The 23,540-nt window shown below is 26.7% G+C and overlaps 1 long non-coding RNA gene across 1 annotated transcript; it reads left to right on the forward strand.

Moving 5' to 3' along the window:
- The first annotated feature begins 22,264 nt into the window (after positions 1-22,264).
- On the forward strand, positions 22,265-23,261 carry LOC140440867 (uncharacterized). The gene is made up of 3 exons (XR_011950949.1): positions 22,265-22,425; positions 22,505-22,629; positions 22,750-23,261. It is a non-coding gene; the product is annotated as an uncharacterized lncRNA (long non-coding RNA).
- Positions 23,262-23,540: the final 279 nt, after the last annotated feature.

Below are 23,540 nucleotides of genomic sequence, written 5' to 3' on the forward strand. Positions count from 1 at the left end.
TGACGCGAACGGTACTACAAATTGCTTCTGCTAGTATTGAAAGAGGTTGGAATTCGTGATTTAAGGTATGGTCGACGATTAAGAGGTTTATCAATAATTACAATTACTATTTAGAACAATTTATTTTTATTCATTCTTCTGGTATGGTCTTACCGCAACCGACGTACTGCATTTAAGAATATTGCCTATGCCACATGCATTTCTGATTTCTTCATTCATAACTCTATCCATAAGAGTCTTAATCTTGTGTCCAAAATTAGTTGACGCTAAAGTCTTTGTATATTTTCCACATTATATCATAGTCTCTTGTACGCTATAGACTTATACAAAATGCCTATGGTGTCTGCAACCTACTCCAACCGACAAAATATATTTGTTAGTTGGAACTCCGTTCTCTCATACCAGGATACCAGTCATCGCTCTAAATAATGGAAGAGTGGCATACCAGTTACTGTTAGACCTTCATTGTAGTCGGGTTTATTTATATACAATGTTTAAAAATAACAAGAGATACCTTTCTTTACACGAACTTGAGCATCTGGCTGAAAATTTTAGCGAAATAAGTGATTGTGAATTTGATGATTCAGATGCCAATCCATTATACACTGATATTTTCGATAGCAGTGAATCCTCTTCGGATTGTGAACCACAAACAAAACGGCAGAAAGTCGAAACACTTGAGGTAAGTTAGTAGTTACGTATAAATTTCAAATGTTGTATCTAATTTTAAAATTTTAGGATGATAATGTTACAAGTCAACCTAGAATTCAAGATGAACAGTTGAATTTGCAAATAAGCGAAATATACGTTATATATGAAAATACTTCTTTTGGTACAGTTGTAGAAAGTAGGAAAAATAATAAACCTTTAACATTTTATACACTGCTATTAACAGACGAGATACTCGATATTAAGCAAATTTATTTGCTTCTTTAGGATATGCTAAAATATGGTATCAGTAAATACAACGAAATTAGAACTAAATAGCATTGTATAAAACTAGTATAAAAACTTACATGAGGTTAATCCATTAAATTTTCAAATTTACAAAACATTAAAACTTAACTTATTTTAAAAATTATACAGTTATGTAAGTACAATATTCCAATTTAATTTAATTTTGTAAAAATTCATTATGACATTGATTATGTTGATGTTTGATTTATGTCAGAAAGACACTCGTTTCTGTTTATTATATTTTTTGTTGTTGATAACTAGCTCTTGATTGTTATTATGGTTACGTACAAAGTGGCGCCAAATATGAATATTTAAATTTTTTGAAATTCTAATATTTATAGTCAGAAAATCTAATATTGGAAAATTATAGTATTAATTTTCGTAAGACAGAATGTAATTATAGATATTGCTTAGTTTATCAATATCAGTTTTTTTATTAACGCATTGATATTTATTTATGCATACCATTTCTAAGAATTCTCTTTTATTTAATTGGTTTTCACGTTTTAATATATTAGTTTCATTGAAATTAAATGAATGATTTTTATTAATTGCATGATCTATTAATGCACATGTATTTTTATTATTTCTAAGGTCACTTTTATGTGATGTTAGTCTGCCTATTAGATTTCTAGATGTGTGTCCGATGTATGACTTATCACAATTTTCGCATGGTATTATATAAACTACATTTGAGCTTTCCATAATGCTAATAGGTGATTTAGTTTTTGTATACAATGATGCTAATGTTTTAACATTTTTAGTTGCAATTTTAATATCAGAATAGTTAGCAAAGACTTTAGTTAGTTTGGGTGTTAATGTTGGTATGTAAGGTAGTGATGTGAAAGTAAATTGAGATTGCACGATTTGTTGATTTGGTTCTTTAAAAAAGTTGCCTTTTCATATCCCATTTATCAAACGATTTGTAGATGACTTAATACTTGCTTTACCTGCAGACAAAATAAATGAAACTTTACAAACTTTTAATAATTATAGTGAACATTTACAATTTACATGTGAAAAAGAGATAGAAAATAGCATCCCATATCTTGACATAAAAATCAAACGTAATGCACAAAATGTAATAAGCACTGAATGGTACAGAAAACCTATATTTAGTAACAGATTTATTAATTATCATTCACAACATCCACCTCATATGAAAATAAATTTGATATTGGCTTTAAAAAACATAATAATCAAATTATCACACATCAATAACATCAACAAAGGGTTATTAGAACTTAAAGACATTTTATTAGAGAATTCGTACCCAATTAAAATAATTAACAAATTTTTATTTAACAATCCTAATAATAGAGTGATTGACATGAATCAAACAAGAGAACCAAATCAACAAATCGTGCAATCTTAATTTACTTTCACATCACTACCTTACATACCAACATTAACACCCAAACTAACTAAAGTCTTTGCTAACTATTCTGATATTAAAATTGCAACTAAAAATGTTAAAACATTAGCATCATTGTATACAAAAACTAAATCACCTATTAGCATTATGGAAAGCTCAAATGTAGTTTATATAATACCATGCGAAAATTGTGATAAGTCATACATCGGACACACATCTAGAAATCTAATAGGCAGACTAACATCACATAAAAGTGACCTTAGAAATAATAAAAATACATGTGCATTAGTAGATCATGCAATTAATAAAAATCATTCATTTAATTTCAATGAAACTAATATATTAAGACGTGAAAACCAATTAAATAAAACAGAATTCTTAGAAATGGTATGCATAAATAAATATCAATGCGTTAATAAAAAAACTGATATTGATAAACTAAGCAATATCTATAATTACATTCTGTCTTACGAAAATTAATACTATAATTTTCCAATATTAGATTTTCTGACTATAAATATTAGAATTTCAAAAAATTTAAATATTCATATTTGGCGCCACTTTGTACGTAACCATAATAACAATCAAGAGCTAGTTATCAACAACAAAAAATATAATAAACAGAAACGAGTGTCTTTCTGACATAAATCAAACATCAACATAATCAATGTCATAATGAATTTTTACAAAATTAAATTAAATTGGAATATTGTACTTACATAACTGTATAATTTTTAAAATAAGTTAAGTTTTAATGTTTTGTAAATTTGAAAATTTAATGGATTAACCTCATGTTGTAAGTTTTTATACTAGTTTTATACAATGCTATTTAGTTCTAATTTCGTTGTATTTACTGATACCATATTTTAGCATATCCTGAAGAAGCAAATAAATTTTGCGAAAGCTTGATTAAAGAACAAAGAGTTTTACTTTCCTGCCCTATTAATGACTGCAACCTCAAAATAAAACTTTATTTTATATATATATATATTGTGACAATTAGGGTTTATAGAAAATAATTTATAAGTTATATACTACATAATATTAGATATTTGGTTGTTTTAAATAAGTTATATACTAGAGAATTTAATAAAAATATATTTATGTGAGGGCATTTTTAATAAATTAGCATATAATAATTGTAAAAAGTTTTATTTAGTAATTTTAATTTTGTAAATAGATTTAAGTGAGCCATGTGCCTAGGCAACCAACTATACATACTCCAAGTGTCAAATTAAGAATCATAATACGAATATAAGTGGGGTTATTATAATAATATATTGTTTGAAATGTGTATTTTATTAAATTAGAGTGTTAGTTACTAATTTAATTATATATTCTGATCTGAAAAGCCTAAATGTAAACAAAATTATTAATAGAAAAGAATGGAATTCTCTGGATCTCCGGAGATGGCCATGTTTGCGAAATGGTTTGTTCCAGAAAATTCAGACATGTATTAAATAGAACTGAATAGAACATGATATCTTACGAGATGGTTCTAGAATGTCCAAAAGATATAAATACCCGTGATTTGGATTCAAGAGGGCAGTTTTTAGCAGTTTTATCATGAAAGTTAGTTAGAAGATAGATACATTTACTTAGTGAAGTCAATTGTTCAGAAGTTTTTGAAAGTTTTTAGTCAGAAAAGTTTTAGATAGTGCAGTCAGAAGAGTTTTAAGAAGTTTTTAGGTCAGTTTTGGAAGTTTTTAGTCAGAAGTCAAGCAGTTTATTATGAAAGTTAGTTGGAGTCAGTGAATCAAGTACAAATAGTCAAAATGTTTAATATAGTGAGTTAAATGAAGATTAAAAATTATGCATATAATTTAATGCACATTTATAATTATACACAAATAATTATTGAAGATAAAAAAAAGGTATATTGGAAGAAATTAAATTATACTATGGTTGGAGATTAGTATAAATCAACTTATAATAATTGGATATTGGTATATTGAAAAGAAGAATAAATATAAATGCTGTTTGCTGGTTTGGTTGGTGGTGTATAGATGCTGGTGAAGAAAAATATATCTTAAATTGGTAGAAGCTGATAATTAAAAAAAGTAATTTCACAAAAAAAACAAGGATAACTGAAGTACGAAGACATTCAGTGGTGATTAGAATCTATATACTTAGTGGAAAATAGTTCATTTAGGCATTCAGTGAAAGAAAGGTACAAAATTTTGTTAATATAATTTAGTTAGTGTCGTAACAATTTCAATTTTGAAGATAGTTTGTTTAAATTTTAGATTGTCTATAGAATTTAATTAGTTTTATAAGAATATCAGTTTAAAGATAGTTTATTTTAAATTTACATTGACTAGGTTAGATATATATGTGTGTTTCATAATAGTTATAATAAAAATAATTTAAAAAAGTACTTACAAGCTAATTCTTTGAGAACCGCGATAAAAACCCTATATATTATATTATTAAAAATACTCATTGCTCATCATTCAAACAAAAAACACATCATAACAATTGGCGCCCAACGTGGGGCTCTCTATTTAAAAGAATTAGTTTGGGAAGATAAGTGCTCTCATATAATTAAATTAATTATCAGTAGAAAGAAAAAATTATAGATTTTATTTTTAATTATATTTGAACAAGTAAAGTCTCAAAATGTCTCAAGGAAAGAAAGGTACAAGAAGCAAAAAGAATGAAGAAGATGTGGAAGTAGAAACACAACCTATACAAGAGGAGAGTTTAGTTCAAGCTCCACAAGATACTGCAGAAATGAATCCAGAAAGAGAGGAAAATGTCAATATGGCAGCTTTGATGTCATTATTGATGCAGATGAACAAGACAATGGAAGAGAATACGAAAAAAATAGAACACAAAATGGAACAGAATTCACAAGAAGTCAAAGAAGACATGAAAAAAATGGAACAGAAAATGGAAGAGAATTCAAAAGAAATCAAAGAAGACATAAAAAAATTGGAAGAGAATTCAAAAGAAGTCAAAGAAGACATGAAAAAAATGGAACAGAAATTGGAAGAGAATTATAGAAAATTAGAAAAGAAAATAGAAGATAATAATAATAAAATTGTAAAACAAATGGATAAAAAACTTGAAGCTGCAGAGAAAAAAGTAGCAAATGAAATAAAAAGTATACGGAATGACTACAAGAAAAGGATAGACAATGAGAGGACAGAAGTAAAGAGGATTATTCAAGATAATAAGATAGATATAGAACAGAAAATAGAGTTACAGAAATGTAACTTAGAAGTAAAAATTAACGAAGACAGGAGAAACACAGAAGAAAAATTAGACGATATACAACAAAATATCCAAATAAATTGTAATCAAATAAGAAATGTGGAACAGAGAATAGATGATATTTCACAAATGAGAGACATAGGGAGACCTTACTTAAATTTAACAAATGAGACTGGGATTAAATTCTCTGGTAATATAAAAAATTTGCATCCTAGAGTATACATAAATAGTTTAAAACATAAATTAAGATTTGTGAATAATATTAATGATATTAAAGATTATATTAGAGTGACATTAAATGACAATGCAGCAACTTGGTTTGCTAGTATTGAAAATGATTTAGATAACTTTCAAACATTTGAAAATAAATTTTTAAATTATTATTGGGGTGAATTAGAGCAAGCAAAGTTTAGAGAAATTCTATATTTTGGAAAGTATAATCACAATTTAAAATCAAATATGGTAGATTATGCATTAAAACTGATAACAGTTGCAAAATATTTAGAACCACCACTTAGAGAGGATGAAACAGTCTTAAATGTATCTAGACATTTTGATGCTGATGTTGTGCAAACCGTAACTGTACAAAATATTCAAACAATAGATAGTTTCATTAATTTTATTCAAAGAATACAAAGAGGCAATATGACAAGTAATACTAACAACAGAAAAAACAATAATAACTTTCAATATAAAAAAAATGATAATCAACAATATAGACAATCATATAACAATAATACTAGGTATGGTAATAATTTACAAAATTTTAATAATAATAACAGTAATCAAATTAGACAAAATTGTAATAACAATACTAGTTATAATAGACAACATTTTAATGACAGTACTAATAATAATAGACAAGATTTTAATAATAGAAGAAATACAGAGCGACCTAACTATAACAGACAGGTAAATTGTGTTCGAAGGAATAGAAGCTGCGAAGACAGGGAACGAAATCGTACAAGGCAAGAAAATGTGAGTAGAAGTCATAGTAGGGAAAGACATAGTACATCAGATCCAAGTGGTCAGATACAATCTGACAATTCTAATAATCAAAATTTTGTGCAGTAAACTTTCTGAATTACAAGTTAGGCCATTGCTATTATGAAAAACCTTCTGAATTTATTTCTTTAGATGAAGATAAAATTATTGAATCTATTAATTTAATTTATATAAATGCTTTGGCCAAAAATAAAATGATTAAAATTATGATAGATACTGGTTCAGAAAGTACATTAGTCTCGGAGAATTTTATTCTTAATACATTAAAACTATCAGATATAATAAAGATTCCAAAAATTAAAATTATTGGTGCAAATAATAAGAAGTTGGGTGAAATTGATAAACTAGCCAATTTTAAAATTAATATTCTTAATAAAGAAATTAATATGCAAGGATTTATTGTCAAGGATTTATGTGTTGATATATTAATGGGAAATGATGAATTGGAAAAGAAGAAAGTAAAGATAGATTTTGAAGAAAAAATGGTAACTTTGGAAGGGCAAATAATTAAATTTATGCAGAAAGATGAGGTAGAAGAAGGAATAAGAGTTGATAGGATATTATTAAAAGAAAATAATGATGTTTATGAAGAAGAAATGTATTTTGATGATAGGGAAATGTCCCAGAAGAATGTAAAGAATAATTATTGTAGTGAATATTTAAGGAATGGAAAATTTAAGCAGATGGATGTCTACGAGGCGGAGTGCGTAAAATTGGAAGCAAGGAATAATGAGTACATAATGAAGAATAATTTTATTTGTAAAGAAGAAGATATAATGAAAGTTTTAAATTGCCCTGAAGAATATAAATCAATAGTCATTTCCATATTGCAGCAACACAGGGGACTTGTCAATAAAGAAAATAGAATTGCACAAAATTATATCCATAGTATAAAAGTTAAAGAAGAAAAAGATTTTAAAACAAAATCATACCCAATACCATATAAATACAGAGAAGAAGTAAACAAAACAATTAATAATATGTTAGAAGATGGGATCATTGAGAAGGCAGACACACATTTTATTAACCCCATAGTAGTAGTACGAAAAAGATCAGGTGAAATCAGGTTATGTTTGGATGCAAGGAATATTAACAAGATTACTGAAAAGCAATTTGAAGCACCAATGAGTATAGATGGAATATTAGGAAGAATTACAGGAATGTCATTTTTCACTAAAATCGATTTACAGCATAGTTTCTGGTTAATACCTCTAGAAAGAAAAAGTAGACAGTATACAGGATTTCAGATAGATGGAGTAGTATATCAATTCAAAGTAGTACCATTTGGACTTCAATCATCTTGCAGTGCTCTATGTAGATGTCTTCATGATATTTTGGATCAATATGAACATTTTGTAATTCACTACATTGATGATATATTAATTTTTTCTAAAACGGCTGAAGATCATGAGAAACACCTAAAAACTATAATAAATAGATTAGACAAAGTTGGACTAAAAATAAATCAAGAAAAATGTACATTTTTTCAAAAAGAAGTCATATATCTAGGTTATAAACTTAACACTAAGGGAATCGAAATGGATCCAGAACGGACACAAGTCATTCAGGAATATAAAACACCACACAATTTAAGAACTTTAAGAGGATTTATTGGAATAATTAATTATTATAAAAGGATGATACCAGATCTAAGTATAAAAGAAATTCCATTACTTGAACTACTGAGAAAAGGTGTAAAATGGAGATGGGATCAGAGAAGAGAACTAGCATTCCAAGAAATTAAAAACATTTTTCTGTCAAATTTGAAAATATACTATCCTGACTATACACAGCCATTCATACTAAGAACAGATGCATCAATAGAGAGATTATCAGGGGTATTATTACAAATACATGATGGGGTCGAATACCCAATACAATTCATTTCAAGAGTCACAAAGCCACATGAAAAGGGTTACTCAGTTTCAGAATTAGAACTAGCAAGTATAATACACTGTGTCACAAAATTAAGATTTTATTTGTTGGGTAATGAATTTACAATAGAAACAGATCACCAAGCTTTAATGTCTATATTAAATAACAAATATGGAAACAGTAGAATACATCGGTGGAGTCTAATACTTAGTGAATACTGCTTTGAAATCAGATACATTTCTGGAAAATCCAATATAGTGGCAGATGCTTTATCAAGGTTAGAAAATACACCACAAAAAGGGCAGCGAACAATAAAAATTGGATTAAATCAATTAGTAGAAAATACTGGATTATATTCTAAAGAAGAAATTATAAGAGATCAGATCAATTTGAGTGAAAAACAAAAAGTCCTTAGGAAAGATGGGGTATATTATAAAATAATAAATGGCATAGAAGTATATGTAATAACTAGAACTTTAGCAAAGAAAATATTGAAAAATTTACATAACAATTATATGCATATTGGTTCAAGAAAGCTATGGATGCTATTTAGGGACAATTATTTTGCAAAGAATGACATAAGTATAGCAAAGGAAATTACTACCCAATGCCCAATATGTCAACTAAACAAAGAAAAGAATTTCAAAAACCAGAACACATATAAATCTAATGTTGTATATGAAAAACTAAATACAGTTTCCATGGATTTTATTTCAAATTTAGTTCTCAGTCCAACAGGAAAAAAGCATATACTAGTGATAGTTGATTTATATACAAAATTTATTAAACTATATCCCTGCTCTAGAACAAATGTTAAAACATTAAAATTATATATTAATCAATTTTTCGAAGAAATAGGACCATTTAGAAATTGCATAATAGATAATGCTACATATTTTAACAACCAAAAATTTCGGGCATTTTGTCAGAAAAAGGGAATCAACATTCATTTTACAAGTATCAGACATCCTCAGGCAAATCCTGCAGAAAGATATATTAAAGAAGTTATAAAATATTTAAGGATACTGTGCCAAAACCAACATGAAACTTGGCAGCAACATATACCACAAGTAGAGTATTTTTTAAATAATACACATAATTTGAACACAGAGGAAGTACCAGAATATTTAATGTTTGGCCATATAGGAAACAGAAAGTGGATTAGTGAATATAATCAGGATATGTTAGAACAAGTAATGCAGAAAGTGAATAACCGAATTAGGAGGAAAGCTGAAAAATATATCAGAAGACAAAATCGAAATATAAAAAAACCAATCACATTTCAAAAAGGAGACCTAGTGTTAATTCGTTCACTTAGAAAAAGTAATGTTAAAGAAAACCGTTGTAAGAAATTACGACCAATGTTTGAAGGTCCATATACAATTGAAAATCAGAATGGACTAAATAGTTATGTGTTAATAGATGCAGAGAACAGACTAAGAGGCCTGTTTCATATCAATGACATCTTTAAGTATCATGAAGAGATTGAATAATGTTTTCTATACCTTTAACACAAATATAATAACACTAATAACTTACTGATATATACATTTTATTCAATAGACTTGATTTGTTAAATGGTAGATGGTAGATTTCATTATTTTGAATCAATTTGACATCATACTTGTTGAATTTTGTATATATGGAAATTAATTTGTACCCTAAAAATCATAATTTGGGGTTAGATACAGAATTGATTGTGTAAATGTCTTTATAAAAAGTGTAAAACTTACCAATTCATATGAAAGAAAGCCTGTGGAATGGAAATAATTCCTAGATTTTGTCTATAAATAAACAGAACACAATATAGATTATATTTTTAATTAAGGTTATATTTTATTCTCTGATAAAATCCATTCTCTATTTGACATGACAGTTTGACCATAGAATAGCCGAACTGTGCTACGTTGTTCTCTGTTTTGACATAGACAGCGAACAGGGATGTATTTAACACATTTTAAATAAAAAAAAAATTGAATTATTAATTTATTAAATTTAATAAGGTATGAGAAAATTAATATTTAAAAAAATAATAAGTAAATTATTTATTTTAAATATTATTTTGGGGTATTGTGACAATTAGGGTTTATAGAAAATAATTTATAAGTTATATACTACATAATATTAGATATTTGGTTGTTTTAAATAAGTTATATACTAGAGAATTTAATAAAAATATATTTATGTGAGGGCATTTTTAATAAATTAGCATATAATAATTGTAAAAAGTTTTATTTAGTAATTTTAATTTTGTAAATAGATTTAAGTGAGCCATGTGCCTAGGCAACCAACTATACATACTCCAAGTGTCAAATTAAGAATCATAATACGAATATAAGTGGGGTTATTATAATAATATATTGTTTGAAATGTGTATTTTATTAAATTAGAGTGTTAGTTACTAATTTAATTATATATTCTGATCTGAAAAGCCTAAATGTAAACAAAATTATTAATAGAAAAGAATGGAATTCTCTGGATCTCCGGAGATGGCCATGTTTGCGAAATGGTTTGTTCCAGAAAATTCAGACATGTATTAAATAGAACTGAATAGAACATGATATCTTACGAGATGGTTCTAGAATGTCCAAAAGATATAAATACCCGTGATTTGGATTCAAGAGGGCAGTTTTTAGCAGTTTTATCATGAAAGTTAGTTAGAAGATAGATACATTTACTTAGTGAAGTCAATTGTTCAGAAGTTTTTGAAAGTTTTTAGTCAGAAAAGTTTTAGATAGTGCAGTCAGAAGAGTTTTAAGAAGTTTTTAGGTCAGTTTTGGAAGTTTTTAGTCAGAAGTCAAGCAGTTTATTATGAAAGTTAGTTGGAGTCAGTGAATCAAGTACAAATAGTCAAAATGTTTAATATAGTGAGTTAAATGAAGATTAAAAATTATGCATATAATTTAATGCACATTTATAATTATACACAAATAATTATTGAAGATAAAAAAAAGGTATATTGGAAGAAATTAAATTATACTATGGTTGGAGATTAGTATAAATCAACTTATAATAATTGGATATTGGTATATTGAAAAGAAGAATAAATATAAATGCTGTTTGCTGGTTTGGTTGGTGGTGTATAGATGCTGGTGAAGAAAAATATATCTTAAATTGGTAGAAGCTGATAATTAAAAAAAGTAATTTCACAAAAAAAACAAGGATAACTGAAGTACGAAGACATTCAGTGGTGATTAGAATCTATATACTTAGTGGAAAATAGTTCATTTAGGCATTCAGTGAAAGAAAGGTACAAAATTTTGTTAATATAATTTAGTTAGTGTCGTAACAATTTCAATTTTGAAGATAGTTTGTTTAAATTTTAGATTGTCTATAGAATTTAATTAGTTTTATAAGAATATCAGTTTAAAGATAGTTTATTTTAAATTTACATTGACTAGGTTAGATATATATGTGTGTTTCATAATAGTTATAATAAAAATAATTTAAAAAAGTACTTACAAGCTAATTCTTTGAGAACCGCGATAAAAACCCTATATATTATATTATTAAAAATACTCATTGCTCATCATTCAAACAAAAAACACATCATAACAATTTTTATAAGTTATATACTACATAATATTAGATATAAAAAAGATATTTGGTTGTTTTAAATAAGTTATATACTAGAGAATTTAATAAAAATATATTTATGTGAGGGCATTTTTAATAAATTAGCATAATAATTGTAAAAAGTTGTATTTTAATATTGTAAATATATATAAGTGAGCCATGTGCTTAGGCAACCAAAAATACTCTCGGAGATTGACAGATATTTATACTCTGAAGTGACGTTTAAAAATATTTACGAATATAAAGTGGGTTATAATAATATATTGTTTGAAATGTGTATTTTATTAAATTAGAATGTTAAGTTACTAATTTAATTATATATTCTGATCTGAAAAGCCTAAATGTAAACAAAATTATTAATAGAAAAGAATGGAATTCTCTGGATCTCCGGAGATGGCCATGTTTGCGAAATGGTTTGTTCCAGAAAATTCAGACATGTATTAAATAGAACTAAATTGGAACATGATCTATTACGAGATGGTTCTGGAATATCCGAAAGATATAAATACCCGTGATTTGGATTCAAGAGGGAGTTTTGATTCAGAAGAGGCAGTTTTTGAAAGTTTTTAGTCAGAAAAGTTTTAGATAGTGCAGTCAGAAGAGTTTTGCAGTTTTTAGCAGTTTTATCATGAAAGTTAGTTAGAAGATAGATACATTTAGTGAAGTCAATTGTTCGGCAGTTTTTGGAAGTTTTTAGTCAGAAGTCAGGCCAGTTTATTATGAAAGTTATTAGACACATTTAGTGAAGTAAATTGTTCAGAATTTTCAAGAAGTCAGTCAAAAAAGTTTAGTAAGAAATATTAAAGATTATTTGGAGTCAGAGAATCAGGTACAAATAGTCAAATTGTTTAATATAATTATAAAAGTATATTGGAAGAAATTAAATTATATTATGGTTGGAGATTAGTATAAATCAACTTATAATAATTGGATATTGGTATATTGAAAAGAAGAATAAATATAAATGCTGTTTGCTGGTTTGGTTGGTGGTGTATAAATGCTAGTGAAGAAAACTATATCTTAAATTGGTAGAAGCTGATAATTGAAAAAAGTAATTTCACAAAAAACAAGGAGAACTGAAGTACGAAGACATTCAGTGGTGATTAGAATCTATATACTTAGTGGAAAATAGTTCATTTAGGCATTCAGTGAAAGAAAGGTACAAAATTTTGTTAATATAATTTAGTTAGTGTCATAACAATTTCAATTTTGAAGATAGTTTGTTTAAATTTTAGATTGTCTATAGAATTTAATTAGTTTTATAAGAATATCAGTTTAAAGATAGTTTATTTTAAATTTACATTGACTAGGTTAGATATATATGTGTGTTTCATAATAGTTATAATAAAGATAATTTAAAAAAGTACTTACAAGCTAATTCTTTGAGAACCGCGATAAAAACCCTATATATTATATTATTAAAAATACTCATTGCTCATCATTCAAACACAAAAAACACATCATAACAAATTTGGCACCCAACGCGGTGGCTCTCTATTTAAAAGAATTAGTTTGGTAAGATAAGTGCTCTCATATAATTAAATTAATTATCAGTAGAAAGAAAAAATTATAGATTTTATTTTTAATTATATTTGAACAAGTAAAGTCTCAAAATGTCTCAAGGAAAGAAAGGTACAAGAAGCAAAAAGAATGAAGAAGATGTGGAAGTAGAAACACAACCTATACAAGAGGAGAGTTTAGTTCAAGCTCCACAAGATACTGCAGAAATGAATCCAGAAAGAGAGGAAAATGTCAATATGGCAGCTTTGATGTCATTATTGATGCAGATGAACAAGACAATGGAAGAGAATACGAAAAAAATAGAACACAAAATGGAACAGAATTCACAAGAAGTCAAAGAAGACATGAAAAAAATGGAACAGAAAATGGAAGAGAATTCAAAAGAAATCAAAGAAGACATAAAAAAATTGGAAGAGAATTCAAAAGAAGTCAAAGAAGACATGAAAAAAATGGAACAGAAATTGGAAGAGAATTATAGAAAATTAGAAAAGAAAATAGAAGATAATAATAATAAAATTGTAAAACAAATGGATAAAAAACTTGAAGCTGCAGAGAAAAAAGTAGCAAATGAAATAAAAAGTATACGGAATGACTACAAGAAAAGGATAGACAATGAGAGGACAGAAGTAAAGAGGATTATTCAAGATAATAAGATAGATATAGAACAGAAAATAGAGTTACAGAAATGTAACTTAGAAGTAAAAATTAACGAAGACAGGAGAAACACAGAAGAAAAATTAGACGATATACAACAAAATATCCAAATAAATTGTAATCAAATAAGAAATGTGGAACAGAGAATAGATGATATTTCACAAATGAGAGACATAGGGAGACCTTACTTAAATTTAACAAATGAGACTGGGATTAAATTCTCTGGTAATATAAAAAATTTGCATCCTAGAGTATACATAAATAGTTTAAAACATAAATTAAGATTTGTGAATAATATTAATGATATTAAAGATTATATTAGAGTGACATTAAATGACAATGCAGCAACTTGGTTTGCTAGTATTGAGAATGATTTAGATAATTTTCAAACATTTGAAAATAAATTTTTAAATTATTATTGGGGTGAATTAGAGCAAGCCAAGTTTAGAGAAATTCTATATTTTGGAAAGTATAATCAAAATTTAAAATCAAATATGGTAGATTATGCATTGAAATTGATAACAGTTGCAAAATATTTAGAACCACCACTTAGAGAGGATGAAACAGTCTTAAATGTATCTAGACATTTTGATGCTGATGTTGTGCAAACCGTAACTGTACAAAATATTCAAACAATTGATAGTTTTATTAATTTTATTCAAAGAATACAAAGAGGCAATATGACAAGTAATAATAACAACAGAAAAAACAATAATAACTTTCAATATAATAGAAATGATAATCAACAATATAGACAATCATATAACAATAATTATAGATATGGTAATAATTTACAAAATTTTAATAATAATAACAGTAATCCAAATAGACAGAACTTTAATAATAATACTAGTTATAATAGACAAAATTTTAATAATAATACTAATTATAATAGACAACATTTTAATGACAGTACTAATAATAATAGACAAGATTTTAATAATAGAAGAAATACAGAGCGACCTAACTATAACAGACAGGTAAATTGTGTTCGAAGGAATAGAAGCTGTGAAGACAGGGAACAAAATAGTACAAGGCAGGAAAATGTGAGTAGAAGTCATAGTAGGGAAAGACATAGGACATCAGATCCAAGTGGTCAGATACAATCTGACAATTCTAATAATCAAAATTTTGTGCAGTAAACTTTCTGAATTACAAGTTAGGCCATTGCTATTATGAAAAACCTTCTGAATTTATTTCTCTAGATGAAGATAAAATTATTGAATCTATTAATTTAATTTATATAAATGCTTTGGCCAAAAATAAAATGATTAAGATTATGATAGATACTGGTTCAGAAAGTACATTAGTCTCGGAGAATTTTATTTTTAATACATTAAAACTATCAGATATAATAAAGATTCCAAAAATTAAAATTATTGGTGCAAATAATAAGAAGTTAGGTGAAATTGATAAACTAGCCAATTTTAAAATTAATATTCTTAATAAAGAAATTAATATGCAAGGATTTATTGTCAAGGATTTATGTGTTGATATATTAATGGGAAATGATGAATTGGAAAAGAAGAAAGTAAAGATAGATTTTGAAGAAAAAATGGTAACTTTGGAAGGGCAAATAATTAAATTTATGCAGAAAGATGAGGTAGAAGAAGGAATAAGAGTTGATAGGATATTATTAAAAGAAAATAATGATGTTTATGAAGAAGAAATGTATTTTGATGATAGGGAAATGTCCCAGAAGAATGTAAAGAATAATTATTGTAGTGAATATTTAAGGAATGGAAATTTTAAGCAGATGGATGCCTACGAGGCGGAGTGCGTAAAATTGGAAGCAAGGAATAATGAGTACATAATGAAGAATAATTTTATTTGTAAAGAAGAAGATATAATGAAAGTTTTAAATTGCCCTGAAGAATATAAATCAATAGTCATTTCCATATTGCAGCAACACAGGGGACTTGTCAATAAAGAAAATAGAATTGCACAAAATTATATCCATAGTATAAAAGTTAAAGAAGAAAAAGATTTTAAAACAAAATCATACCCAATACCATATAAATACAGAGAAGAAGTAAACAAAACAATTAATAATATGTTAGAAGATGGGATCATTGAGAAGGCAGACACACATTTTATCAACCCCATAGTAGTAGTACGAAAAAGATCAGGTGAAATCAGGTTATGTTTGGATGCAAGGAATATTAACAAGATTACTGAAAAGCAATTTGAAGCACCAATGAGTATAGATGGAATATTAGGAAGAATTACAGGAATGTCATTTTTCACTAAAATCGATTTACAGCATAGTTTCTGGTTAATACCTTTAGAAAGAAAAAGTAGACAGTATACAGGATTTCAGATTGATGGAGTAGTATATCAATTCAAAGTAGTACCATTTGGACTTCAATCATCTTGCAGTGCTCTATGTAGATGTCTTCATGATATTTTGGATCAATATGAACATTTTGTAATTCACTACATTGATGATATCTTAATTTTTTCTAAAACGGCTGAAGATCATGAGAAACACCTAAAAATTATAATAAATAGATTAGACAAAGTTGGACTAAAAATAAATCAAGAAAAATGTACATTTTTTCAAAAAGAAGTCATATATCTAGGTTATAAACTTAACACTAAGGGAATCGAAATGGATCCAGAACGGACACAAGTCATTCAGGAATATAAAACACCACACAATTTAAGAACTTTAAGAGGATTTATTGGAATAATTAATTATTATAAAAGGATGATACCAGATCTAAGTATAAAAGAAATTCCATTACTTGAACTACTGAGAAAAGGTGTAAAATGGAGATGGGATCAGAGAAGAGAACTAGCATTCCAAGAAATTAAAAACATTTTTCTGTCAAATTTGAAAATATACTATCCTGACTATACACAGCCATTCATACTAAGAACAGATGCATCAATAGAGAGATTATCAGGGGTATTATTACAAATACATGATGGGGTCGAATACCCAATACAATTCATTTCAAGAATCACAAAGCCACATGAAAAGGGTTACTCAGTTTCAGAATTAGAACTAGCAAGTATAATACACTGTGTCACAAAATTAAGATTTTATTTGTTGGGTAATGAATTTACAATAGAAACAGATCACCAAGCTTTAACGTCTATATTAAATAACAAATATGGAAACAGTAGAATACATCGGTGGAGTCTAATACTTAGTGAATACTGCTTTGAAATCAAATACATTTCTGGAAAATCCAATATAGTGGCAGATGCTTTATCAAGGTTAGAAAATACACCACAAAAAGGGCAGCGAACAATAAAAATTGGATTAAATCAATTAGTAGAAAGTACTGGATTATATTCTAAAGAAGAAATTATAAGAGATCAGATCAATTTGAGTGAAAAACAAAAAGTCCTTAGGAAAGATGGGGTATATTATAAAATAATAAATGGCATAGAAGTATATGTAATAACTAGAACTTTAGCAAAGAAAATATTGAAAAATTTACATAACAATTATATGCATATTGGTTCAAGAAAGCTATGGATGCTATTTAGGGACAATTATTTTGCAAAGAATGACATAAGTATAGCAAAAGAAATTACTACCCAATGCCCAATATGTCAACTAAACAAAGAAAAGAATTTCAAAAACCAGAACACATATAAATCTAATGTTGTATATGAAAAACTAAATACAGTTTCCATGGATTTTATTTCAAATTTAGTTCTCAGTCCAATAGGAAAAAAGCATATACTAGTGATAGTTGATTTATATACAAAATTTATTAAACTATATCCCTGCTCCAGAACAAATGTTAAAACATTAAAATTATATATTAATCAATTTTTCGAAGAAATAGGACCATTTAGAAATTGCATAATAGATAATGCTACATATTTTAACAACCAAAAATTTCGGACATTTTGTGAGAAAAAGGGAATCAACATTCATTTTACAAGTATCAGACATCCTCAGGCAAATCCTGCAGAAAGATATATTAAAGAAGTTATAAAATATTTAAGGATACTGTGCCAAAACCAACATGAAACTTGGCAGCAACATATACCACAAGTAGAGTATTTTTTAAATAATACACATAATTTGAATACAGAAGAAGTACCAGAATATTTAATGTTTGGCCATATAGGAAACAGAAAGTGGATTAGTGAATATAATCAGGATATGTTAGAACAAGTAATGCAGAAAGTGAATAACCGAATTAGGAGGAAAGCTGAAAAATATATCAGAAGACAAAATCGAAATATAAAAAAACCAATCACATTTCAAAAAGGAGACCTAGTGTTAATTCGGTCACTTAGAAAAAGTAATGTTAAAGAAAACCGTTGTAAGAAATTACAACAAATGTTTGAAGGTCCATATACAATTGAAAATCAGAATGGACTAAATAGTTATGTGTTAATAGATGCAGAGAACAGACTAAGAGGCATATTTCATATCAACGACATTTTTCAATATCATGAAGAGATTGAATAATGATTTCTATACCTTTAACACAAATATAATAACACTAATAACTTACTGATGTGTCCATTTTGTTCAATAGACTTGATTTGTTAAATGGTAGATGGTAGATTTCATTATTTTGAATCAATTTGACATCGTACTTGTTGAATTTTGTATATATGGAAATTAATTTGTACCCTAAAAATCATAATTTGGGGTTAGACACAAAATTGATACTATAATTGCTATAAAAATGTCTTTCTAATATAATAAAGTGGAAAAACTTACCAATTTATATTGATGAAGTTATTTTGAATGGAAATAATTCCTAGATTTTGTCTATAAACAAACAGAACACCATATCGATTATATTTTAATTAAGGTTATATTTTATTCTCTGATATCGCATCCATTGCTCCATTTGACATGACAGTTTGACCATAGAATAGCCGAACTGTGCTCCGTTGTTCTCTGTTTTGACATAGACAGCGAACAGGGATGTATTTAACACATTTTAAATAAAAAAAAAAAAAAAAAAAAAATTGATTTATTAAATTTAATAAGGTATGAGAAAATTAATATTTAAAGAAATAATAAGTAAATTATTTATTTTAAATATTATTTTTGGGGTATTGTGACGATTGGGGTTTATAGAAAATAATTTATAAGTTATATACTACATAATATTAGATATAAAAAAGATATTTGGTTGTTTTAAATAAGTTATATACTAGAGAATTTAATAAAAATATATTTATGTGAGGGCATTTTTAATAAATTAGCATAATAATTGTAAAAAGTTGTATTTTAATATTGTAAATATATATAAGTGAGCCATGTGCTTAGGCAACCAAAAATACTCTCGGAGATTGACAGATATTTATACTCTGAAGTGACGTTTAAAAATATTTACGAATATAAAGTGGGTTATAATAATATATTGTTTGAAATGTGTATTTTATTAAATTAGAATGTTAAGTTACTAATTTAATTATATATTCTGATCTGAAAAGCCTAAATGTAAACAAAATTATTAATAGAAAAGAATGGAATTCTCTGGATCTCCGGAGATGGCCATGTTTGCGAAATGGTTTGTTCCAGAAAATTCAGACATGTATTAAATAGAACTAAATTGGAACATGATCTATTACGAGATGGTTCTGGAATATCCGAAAGATATAAATACCCGTGATTTGGATTCAAGAGGGAGTTTTGATTCAGAAGAGGCAGTTTTTGAAAGTTTTTAGTCAGAAAAGTTTTAGATAGTGCAGTCAGAAGAGTTTTGCAGTTTTTAGCAGTTTTATCATGAAAGTTAGTTAGAAGATAGATACATTTAGTGAAGTCAATTGTTCGGCAGTTTTTGGAAGTTTTTAGTCAGAAGTCAGGCCAGTTTATTATGAAAGTTATTAGACACATTTAGTGAAGTAAATTGTTCAGAATTTTCAAGAAGTCAGTCAAAAAAGTTTAGTAAGAAATATTAAAGATTATTTGGAGTCAGAGAATCAGGTACAAATAGTCAAATTGTTTAATATAATTATAAAAGTATATTGGAAGAAATTAAATTATATTATGGTTGGAGATTAGTATAAATCAACTTATAATAATTGGATATTGGTATATTGAAAAGAAGAATAAATATAAATGCTGTTTGCTGGTTTGGTTGGTGGTGTATAAATGCTAGTGAAGAAAACTATATCTTAAATTGGTAGAAGCTGATAATTGAAAAAAGTAATTTCACAAAAAACAAGGAGAACTGAAGTACGAAGACATTCAGTGGTGATTAGAATCTATATACTTAGTGGAAAATAGTTCATTTAGGCATTCAGTGAAAGAAAGGTACAAAATTTTGTTAATATAATTTAGTTAGTGTCATAACAATTTCAATTTTGAAGATAGTTTGTTTAAATTTTAGATTGTCTATAGAATTTAATTAGTTTTATAAGAATATCAGTTTAAAGATAGTTTATTTTAAATTTACATTGACTAGGTTAGATATATATGTGTGTTTCATAATAGTTATAATAAAGATAATTTAAAAAAGTACTTACAAGCTAATTCTTTGAGAACCGCGATAAAAACCCTATATATTATATTATTAAAAATACTCATTGCTCATCATTCAAACACAAAAAACACATCATAACAATTAATTGTTATGATGTGTTGTTTGTTTTGAATGATGAGCAATGAGTAATTTTAATATTATAGGGTTTTTATCGCGGTTCTCAAAGAATTAGCTTGTAAGTACTTTTTTAAATTATCTTTATTATAACTATTATGAAACACACATATATATCTAACTTAGCCAATGTAAATTTAAAATAAACTATCTTTAAATTGATATTCATACAAAACTAATTAAATTCTATAGACAATCTAAATTTAAACAAACTATCTTCAAAATTGAAATTGTTATGACATTAACTAAATTATATTAACAAAATTTTGTACCTTTCTTTCACTGAATGCCTAAATGAACTGTTTTCCACTATATATATTCTAATCACCACTGAGTGTCTTCGTACTTCGGTTATCCTTGTTTTTGTGCAATTTCTTTTTCCAATTATCAGCTTCTACCAATTTAAGATATAGTTTTCTTCACCAGCATGTATACACCACCAACCAAACCAGCAAACAGCATTTATATTTATTCTTCTTTTCAATATACCAATATCCAATTATTATAAGTTGATTTATACTAATCTCCAACCATAATATAATTTAATTTCTTCCAATATAACTTTTTTTATCTTCAATAATTATTTGTGTATAATTATAAATGTGCATTAAATTATATGCATAATTTTTAATCTTCATTTAACTCACTATATTAAACATTTTGACTATTTGTACTTGATTCACTGACTCCAACTAACTTTCATAATAAACTGCTTGACTTCTGACTAAAAACTTCCAAAACTGCCATCTTGAATCCAAATCACGGGTATTTATATCTTTTGGACATTCTAGAACCATCTCCTAAGATATCATGTTCTATTCAGTTCTATTTAATACATGTCTGAATTTTCTGGAACAAACCATTTCGCAAACATGGCCATCTCCGGAGATCCAGAGAATTCCATTCTTTTCTATTAATAATTTTGTTTACATTTAGGCTTTTCAGATCAGAATATATAATTAAATTAGTAACTTAACATTCTAATTTAATAAAATACACATTTCAAACAATATATTATTATAATAACCCCACTTTGTATTCGTATTATGATTAATTTCTATCTGTCAAAATTCGAGAGTATTTTTGGTTGCCTAGGCACATGGCTCACTTAAATCTATTATTTTACAATTTATTATATTTTTCTATTATATTTTTACAATTATTATATGCTAATTTCTTAAAATGCCCTCACATAAATATATTTTTATAAAATTCTCTAGTATATAACTTATTTAAAATAATCAAATATCTTTTTTATATCTAATATTATGTAGTATATAACTTATAAATTATTTTCTATAAATCCCAATCGCCACAATACCCCAAAAAGAATATTTAAAATAAATAATTTACTTATTATTTTTTTAAATATTAATTTTCTCATACCTTATTAAATTTAATAAATTAATAATTCAAATTTTTTTTTATTTAAAATGTGTTAAATACATCCCTGTTCGCTGTCTATGTCAAAGCATAGAACAACAGAGCAAGCACAGTTCGGCTATTCTATGGTCAAACTGTCATGTCAATTGGAGCAATGAAAATGGAGGCTATGTCAAAAATTAAAAACAACTAATGTAAGGTTCTATAATTATTTTGTATTCTGTTTATTTATAGACAAGATTTCCGTTCACAAGGCTTTCATCTATATGAATCGTAAGTTTTACACTTTCCATATTATTTTTAGAAAGACATAGTATTAATTCTGTATCTAACCCCAAATTATGATTTTTAGGGTAGCAACAATTTCCACATGTACAAAATTCAACAAGTATGATGTCAAATTTATTCACAACAATGAAATCTACCATCTATTTAACAAATCAAGTCTATTGAATAAAATGGATATATCAGTAAGCTGTTAGTATTGTTATAATTAGTGTTAAGTTTATAATATATTACTTCTTTTTGAAAAATTGTACATTTTTCTTGATTTATTTTAAGTCCAACTTTATCTAATCTGTTTATTATAATTTTTAGGTGTTTCTCATGATCTTCAGCCGTTTTAGAAACAATTAATATATCACCAATGTAGTGAATTACAAAATGTTCATATTGATCCAAAATATCATGAAGACATCTACATAGAACACTGCAAGATGATTGAAGTCCAACTGGTACTACTTTGAATTGATATACTACTCCATCTATCTGAAATCCTGTATACTGTCTACTTTTTCTTTCTAGAGGTATTAACCAGAAACTATGCTGTAAATCGATTTTAGTGAAAAATGACATTCCTGTAATTCTTCCTAATATTCCATCTATACTCATTGGTGCTTCAAATTGCTTTTCAGTAATCTTGTTAATATTCCTTGCATCCAAACATAACCTGATTTCACCTGATCTTTTTCGTACTACTACTATGGGGTTGATAAAACGTGTGTCTGCCTTCTCAATGATTCCATCTTCTAACATATTATTAATTGTTTTGTTTACTTCTTCTCTGTATTTATATGGTATTGGGTATGATTTTGTTTTAAAATCTTTTTCTTCTTTAACTTTTATACTATGGATATAATTTTGTGCAATTCTATTTTCTTTATTGACAAGTCCCTTGTGTTGCTGCAATATGGAAATGACTATTGATTTATATTCTTCAGGGCAATTTAAAACTTTCATCATATCTTCTTCTTTACAAATAACATTATTCTTCATTATGTACTCATTATTCCTTGCTTCCAATTTTACGCACTCCGCCTCGTAGGCATCCATCTGCTTAAAATTTCCATTCCTTAAATATTCACTACAATAATTATTCTTTACATTCT

This window comes from Diabrotica undecimpunctata, chromosome 5 (genome assembly GCF_040954645.1).
Source record: "Diabrotica undecimpunctata isolate CICGRU chromosome 5, icDiaUnde3, whole genome shotgun sequence".
Taxonomy (NCBI): Eukaryota; Metazoa; Arthropoda; class Insecta; order Coleoptera; family Chrysomelidae; genus Diabrotica; species Diabrotica undecimpunctata.